Source organism: Marmota marmota, unplaced genomic scaffold (assembly GCF_001458135.2).
Source record: "Marmota marmota marmota unplaced genomic scaffold, marMar, whole genome shotgun sequence".
NCBI classification, from domain to species: domain Eukaryota; kingdom Metazoa; phylum Chordata; class Mammalia; order Rodentia; family Sciuridae; genus Marmota; species Marmota marmota.
This window is the reverse complement of record NW_026000221.1, coordinates 24,281,570-24,288,140: the sequence shown is the minus strand read 5'-3', so window position 1 is coordinate 24,288,140 and position 6,571 is coordinate 24,281,570. Positions and strand designations below refer to the sequence as shown.

The 6,571-nt window shown below is 44.2% G+C and overlaps 1 long non-coding RNA gene across 1 annotated transcript in view; it reads right to left on the bottom strand.

Moving 5' to 3' along the window:
• LOC125612992 overlaps nt 1-6,319 on the bottom strand; it is a 20,453-nt gene extending 14,134 nt beyond the window's left edge. The window contains exon 1 of the long non-coding RNA XR_007343499.1: nt 5,926-6,319. This is a non-coding gene — a long non-coding RNA (uncharacterized LOC125612992). The remainder of the gene's footprint in view (nt 1-5,925) is intronic.
• Nucleotides 6,320-6,571: the final 252 nt, after the last annotated feature.

Sequence of the window (6,571 nt, the reverse complement as noted above, 5' to 3'; positions counted from 1 at the left end):
TGGTTTCTGTGTCCTCTATTCTGTACCATTGGTCCACCCGCCTGTTTTGGTACCAGTACCATGCTGTTTTTTTTTTTTTTTTTAATTTTTCTATGAATGAATGGTTGCATGCTGTTTTTGTTACTATTGCTCTGTAGTATAGTTTGAAGTCTGGTATCGCTATACCGCCTGATTCACACTTCCTGCTTAGAGTTGTTTTTGCTATTCTGGGTCGTTTATTTTTCCATATGAATTTCATGATTGCTTTCTCTATTTCTACAAGAAATGCCGTTGGGATTTTGATTGGCATTGCATTAAACCTATAGAGAACTTTTGGTAATATCGCCATTTTGATGATGTTAGGGTTGAATCCTCCGGTGAGGAACCCGTGGATACAGACTATAAAGATGGCTGTTTGAAAGCTGGAAATAATCCCACTTCCAGAAGATGGCTGAAAACAATTCTTTGGATGATCATAGACAGAACATGAAGAGTGGAAGAAAATTCACTAGATGGGTCCCTGACTCTTGTATCCTGAAACTTTTGTTTTTGTATTGAAAAGAATTAAAACGAGAATCCAGCCCAGGGAAGAGTCGCTGTCAATCTTGGCAGGTTCTAAAACAAGGACACAGTGTGTGAGAAGAACAATCAGCCAGGCCTAGTGGCAACATGCACGTTAAACAAATACAAAAAATCAGTAATTTTCAGAGGAATATAATGAATCCAGGATCTGCTACAACATAGCATTCATAAAATCAGGGATAGTATCCAAAACTGCTAGACACAGAAAGACAGAGGAAAATATGCTCTGGACTCAAGAGAGATGGTAACAAGTGGAGACTAATACCCAAATTACCCAATGTTGGAATTGGCAGACAGGATTTCAAAGCAGCTGAATAATGTAAAGAAAATGTTTCCATAATGAAGAAGCTAACAGGAAATCTCAGCAGAGAGATGAAATCCTAAAATGAACAAAGAAAACGTTTTAGAACCCCAAAGTAAAGTGTCTGAAATTAAAAATGTACAGCTAATAGTAGGAGGGAAAACCATTTAGGGTAGAGGAAAGGAACTGGGGGAGGAGAAAAGAAGAGTAAGGGCAGGTATTGGGGAATAGACTGACTAAATTACATCACCTGCATGTATGATTACGCCACAATAAAACCCACTGCTCTGTACAATTAATATGCATCAACAAGAAGATGCCAAGAAAGAAATTGTTTTGAATGAACCACTTGGATGGGAGGAAAACATTGTCAGAGATTTTTAAAGAATGCACAGCTGAGGGCTGGGGTTGTGGCTCAGCAGTAGAAAGCTCGCCTCACATGCGTGAGGCACTGGGTTCGATCCTTAGCCCCACATAAAAATATAGAGATATTGTGTCCACCTACAACTAAAAAAATAAATGTTAAAAAAATGCACAGCTGAGAGTAGATAACAGAAGAGTAAGTGAAATCAAAATGCATCAATAGACACTGTCTAATCTCAGGAACACAGAGATGAAAAGATTTTAAAAAATGAACAGAGAATGAATGATGCGTGGGAAAATATGAAAAGATCTAATAGGCATGTAATTGGAATTCTGAAGAGAAGAGAGACGAGACGAGAACGAAGCCAGACAAAAATACTTGAAGAAACAAAACAAAAAAAGAAGTACAGAATCAATTATATCAATCAAATCTAGGCATGTGGTAGTCAAACTGCTGAAAGCCAACCACAAAGAGAAAATCTTGAGTAGGTGAAACAAAATGTCACATTACATATGGGGGGGGGGACAATGGTTCAAATGACCTTATCACTAGAAAAGATGGACGTGAGACAATGGAATCACACCTTTAAAATGTGGAGAGAGAAGAAAGGCAACTCACAATTCTGTATCCAGCAAAAATATCCTTCAAGAGTAGGGCAAAATGAAAGCATTTTCTACAATGAAAATGCAAGAGAATTTGTCACCAGCGGGCCTGGACAACGATGAACACTAGAGGGCGTTCTTGAGGCTGAAGGGAGACAATACTAGATCAGACTACCTTGACACCTGCCATTAATAATGTACAAACATCTCCTTGATGGGTCCGCTGGTCCCATGATAGAGGTTAATGAAAGGTGAGGTAAGCTTTAGGGCTACTCACCAAAATAGTTCTGGTTTTCTTCTGTAAGCGAATGGCTGCTCTGCCGACTCCACTTGCTGGGGTCGTGTGGGGCAGTGTGACTTGCTTTAAAATGGGGCAGAAATTATTAGAGGGTGAGATTTGCCTTGGGTCCTTTCCTTTGGCCTTAGCCTTCACTGTTATTAATCCAGGGTCTCTGGAGATACAGAGCCTACATATACAGACCCTTCCTCTAGTTTATGCTTGCTTGGGGGTTTCTCAAGTGCCTGCAGATTTTAGTTTCTGACATTTATTCCAGGAGGTTGTAGCTATTATTCTGCCATTACTGGAAGCAATTGCCTCTTTTAATCTTATTATTTTAAAAATTTCTTTTTTTATTATTTTAAAATTAATTATTTTAAAAATTATTTAAAAAATTTCTTTATTAGTTGTTAATGAACCTTTATTTTATTTACTTATATATATGTGGTGCTGAGAATTGAACCCAGTGCCTCACACAGGCTAGGCAAGCACCCTACCACTGAGCCACATCCCCAGCCCTTTTAATTATTTATTTTTTTAAGTTTTGAGACAGGGTCTCAGTAGGTTGCTGAGGCTGGTTTTGAACTTGTGATCCTGCTGCCTCAGGATTCCTGGCTTACAGAGCTCTTCCTCCTGTCTACGGTGCTCCCTGTGTTCCTGTAGGACACCCGTCCTGCAGTGTTCTCTCAATTCTTCCACCCTGAAGGGGAGTCCGTCCTAGAGAAGCTCTTGGTGATCTTCCAGTGGATCTCTCGTCTGCTCCGGAGCCCTCTTCTGTGAGGTCAGAGTGCTGCCAAGGCCACGTGAGCTGGCTGAAGTCTCCTGCCTGAGCCCACAGTCTCCACGCCGCTCTTCCCCCCTGTTCATCTTGTCTAAGCAGTTGCCTGACTTCCAAAGTCATTTCCCCTCTAGAATACCTGGGTCTAGTGTGACAGTGACCCTGAAGGCTTAGCACCTTCTGACTGTGAAAACAAAACATGAAAAATGTAATAAAGGCATGACATTTTAAAGCTGTGGGTGGTGTTGGACCCACATAGTCCAGTCTTTTCATATCCATGTTGAGGGTCCAGATCCAGGGTATTTGGACTAATGGTGGCTGTCTGCTCACTGAGAAGCAGAAGCAGTGGCGCTCCACTGTGGACTCAGTGGTCTCAAATTCATTTTATAGAGTTTGAGCTATATTTTTCTACTGTCATCCAAAAGTCTTATGTGAAAGACCCTCTTAACATCCAAACATTCACCTATGTAGTAGTTAAGGACATCGTGGTTGCTCCCAAGTATTGACAGTTATATACAACGTTGCATAAACACTTTGTGTAGTTTTTTTGTGTGGGTGTAAGTTCTCAATTTCTTTGGGTAAATACTAAGAGTACAATTGCTGGATCACATGGTAAGAGAATGTTTACATTTGTAAGAAACTGCAAACTGATTTCCAATGTGGCTGTACCATTTTGCATTCCCACCAGCAATGAATCAGAGTCTACCACCTTACCAGCATTTGGCGTTGTCAGGGTTTTGCATTTTGTCTGTTCTGATGGGTGTGTAGAAATAACATTGTTTTTGTGGTTCACTGGTGCTGGGGATCAAACCCGGGGCCTCAAGCATGCTAGGCAAGCACTCTTCCACGGAGCTATAACCTCAGCCAACCTCAGAGTTGTTTTAATTTGCAATTCCCTCATGGCAGAGGATTGTTCAGCATCTTTTCATATGCTTATTCGCCATCTGTATATCTTCTTTGCTGAGGTGTCTGCTTAGGATTTTTTTTTGTTTTTTACTTATTTTAAAATCATGTTGCTCATTTTCTCTCTCTCTCTCTCTCTCTCTGTCTCTCTCTCTCTGTGTGTGTGTGTGTGTGTGTTTGGATAATAAGTCCTTTACCAGATTTCTCTCTTGCAAATATTTTCTCCCAATCTGTGGCTTGTCTTCTTATTCTCTTGACACTGTCCTTCACAGAGGAGAAGCCTTTAATTTTAATGAAGTCCAGCTTATTATTTCTTTCATGAATCCTGGCTTTGGTGTTGTGCAGTTGGTTTTAATAACCAAAACAATGACAATAACAAGACTGAACCAAAGTGGGATGTTAATTGCCATAAAAGTAATCATTTGGTATGAGCTTGAGCTCAATGGTGATGTTTTACTTGGCATTTAAGGATCCTCCATGAAGATCATTTCCCTGGACATGTAATATGAAAACATAAATATTTACAATTACACTGTGCATCACTGGAAGGATTTCAAGTGCAATGTCTGCAGTACAAACAGAGAAGCCCGCATGTGCCGGCCCTGACGTGGGGCTAACAGGGAATAACCATTTCTTCACCTGCTGCTCCTAACGTCTTGTTTGACCAAGGTCAGGTATTGTCATGAGAGGTGCTGCTCCCTCTGCGGGGAGGTGTCCCATAGAAGAACACCTTCCTTCACCTCCTCAGAGGCAAAGACTACTGCTGCTAATGAGCATACTCCATAGACATTCTGAAAAATGGAGATTTGTACCATGTCGCAGAGGAAATGACAATGACAGTCGCATTTCTGGAAGGAATCCTGCTTTGAGAGATGGTACCATGTCAAGAACTGTTCTTTCAGGCTGAGCAGGTAGCAGAACCAGGAACAGCCTGCTGAGAGTGTTCCACATGTGGCCTCATCCCTGTGCCCTGGGCAGTCTATTCATGATCTTATTGAGTTGGCGTTCAAGGGCAAAGGAAAGAGATCAGCTAGCACCCGCCATCACCTCTACAGGGTTCTTGAGGGTCTTCTCTGTGGTGGATACTTTCTGGTGTGCACTGACACAGACACAAAGATGGCTACCCTTCCTGCGCATTCCCTTGCTTCTTCTCCAGACCTCTTTGGTTTTGATCTGCTTATTTGTTTCCTCTCCTGCCTTTTCTGGGTTTTTGGCCAATCTGTCAGCCACTTGCACTACCTAGGAGTCAGGCCACTTCCTCCTCCATCAAACGACGAGGGGTGCTGCTCACAGATCTGCCCACCACTTGTCCTTTGGGGCCATCCTTTAGTGAGGCTGGAGTGTGGCAGCATCCCATGGCCAGCTCACACTAACAAATAGAGCCGACTGATCCATAAACCAAACCTGATTTTTCCCCCTTTCTTCCTCTGATCTGTGGTTGCAGGAAAGTCACTTCCTGTCCCACAAGCCCAGAGCTGTGAGTTGAGGAAGAGGCATTGTGTATCACAGTCGGGTGGCAGGGAAGTCTAAGCCGTCTATCTGTGTGTTGCTCTGTGGTTCAGGCTCCTGGACATGATCCTGAATGTGTGTTTCCAAGATGGAATGCGGGCTGTAGTGTGTGCACACGTAAGTGAACGCCTGTTTCAGAGCAGAAGGCAAAGGGCACAGCGTGCACTCGAGGCAAGATGCTCCTAGGGTGAAGTGAGTCGAAGCCTTGGCAGAATTGGCCACCGAGGCCACAGCCGGAATTTGAGATGTGGTGGGGGAGGGGGCGCGGGGACATGAGCAAGGCCTTAATATGCACCCCATCTGCTTTGGTTCTATTATTAAAACTGATTTAAATTCCCTGCCCCTGATTCTCTTTTTCGCTTTGGAGGAAACACAATGACCAGACTGGGAAAGCCAAGCAAGAGACCTTGGAGGATCTATTCCCAGCCCGAGAAGCCATGGAACACCCATTATACACTCCCACAGACTGTGCCCACTGCTGAACACGTTTCCCCCTTGCTCATCAAAGAAAGCTTGGCTTTCATTCAAGTTGCTGTCTAAGATGCAGGAAAAGAAGATACAAATATTATATAGCCCTTTCCCTCTTCCTGCAGCACACCCACAGCTTTGGCAGCAGAGCAGGTTAGTTACCTGGAAAACACCTGTATGGAACCGGACGGCCCTCTGATCACGTGATTCTTCCAGCAGCTTCTGGTGGGGGGTTTTCTGACTTGCTTACCCGAGGCCACCTCCTACAACTTATTAGAATCCTGGGCTTCCTGGTTTGCACTGTGACTGCGCCTTAGGGCCTGAGCCATCCACCTCCAAGGAAGCTTGGTGAGGCCACCCGTGCTGGAGAGGCGCAGGGCCGGGAAGCAACAGAAGGGGACACCTTCGCTCCTACAGCGCATTCCAAGGCCAGGCTTCTCTGAGGCCAGAGGCTCTTCTTCCTGGCTTTGGATAATTGCAGGATGACCTTGGCAAGGTCAATAGGAAGCACAGGCTGGCCGTGGAGTGTGGACTGTCACCAGGAAAAGGCCCTGCTGCACAGTAGGGTGGTTCCAGCTTCTCTGTGCCCTCTGTGCCTTGAAACAGGCAGATGATTCCACTTCCAATTGTGCCTTCATGGAGGCTGAGGAATAACAACATTCCTATCTGTCCCCTATCCAGAGGGACAGCAAGCGACTGCTGATGGAGGACTTTGGGGTTTGTGAGCTCCTTTCCTGAGTAGGATCGACACCCCCATGAGGACCCATGGGGCAGGGTGCAGGACTGATGGACCATACCCCAACCTGGA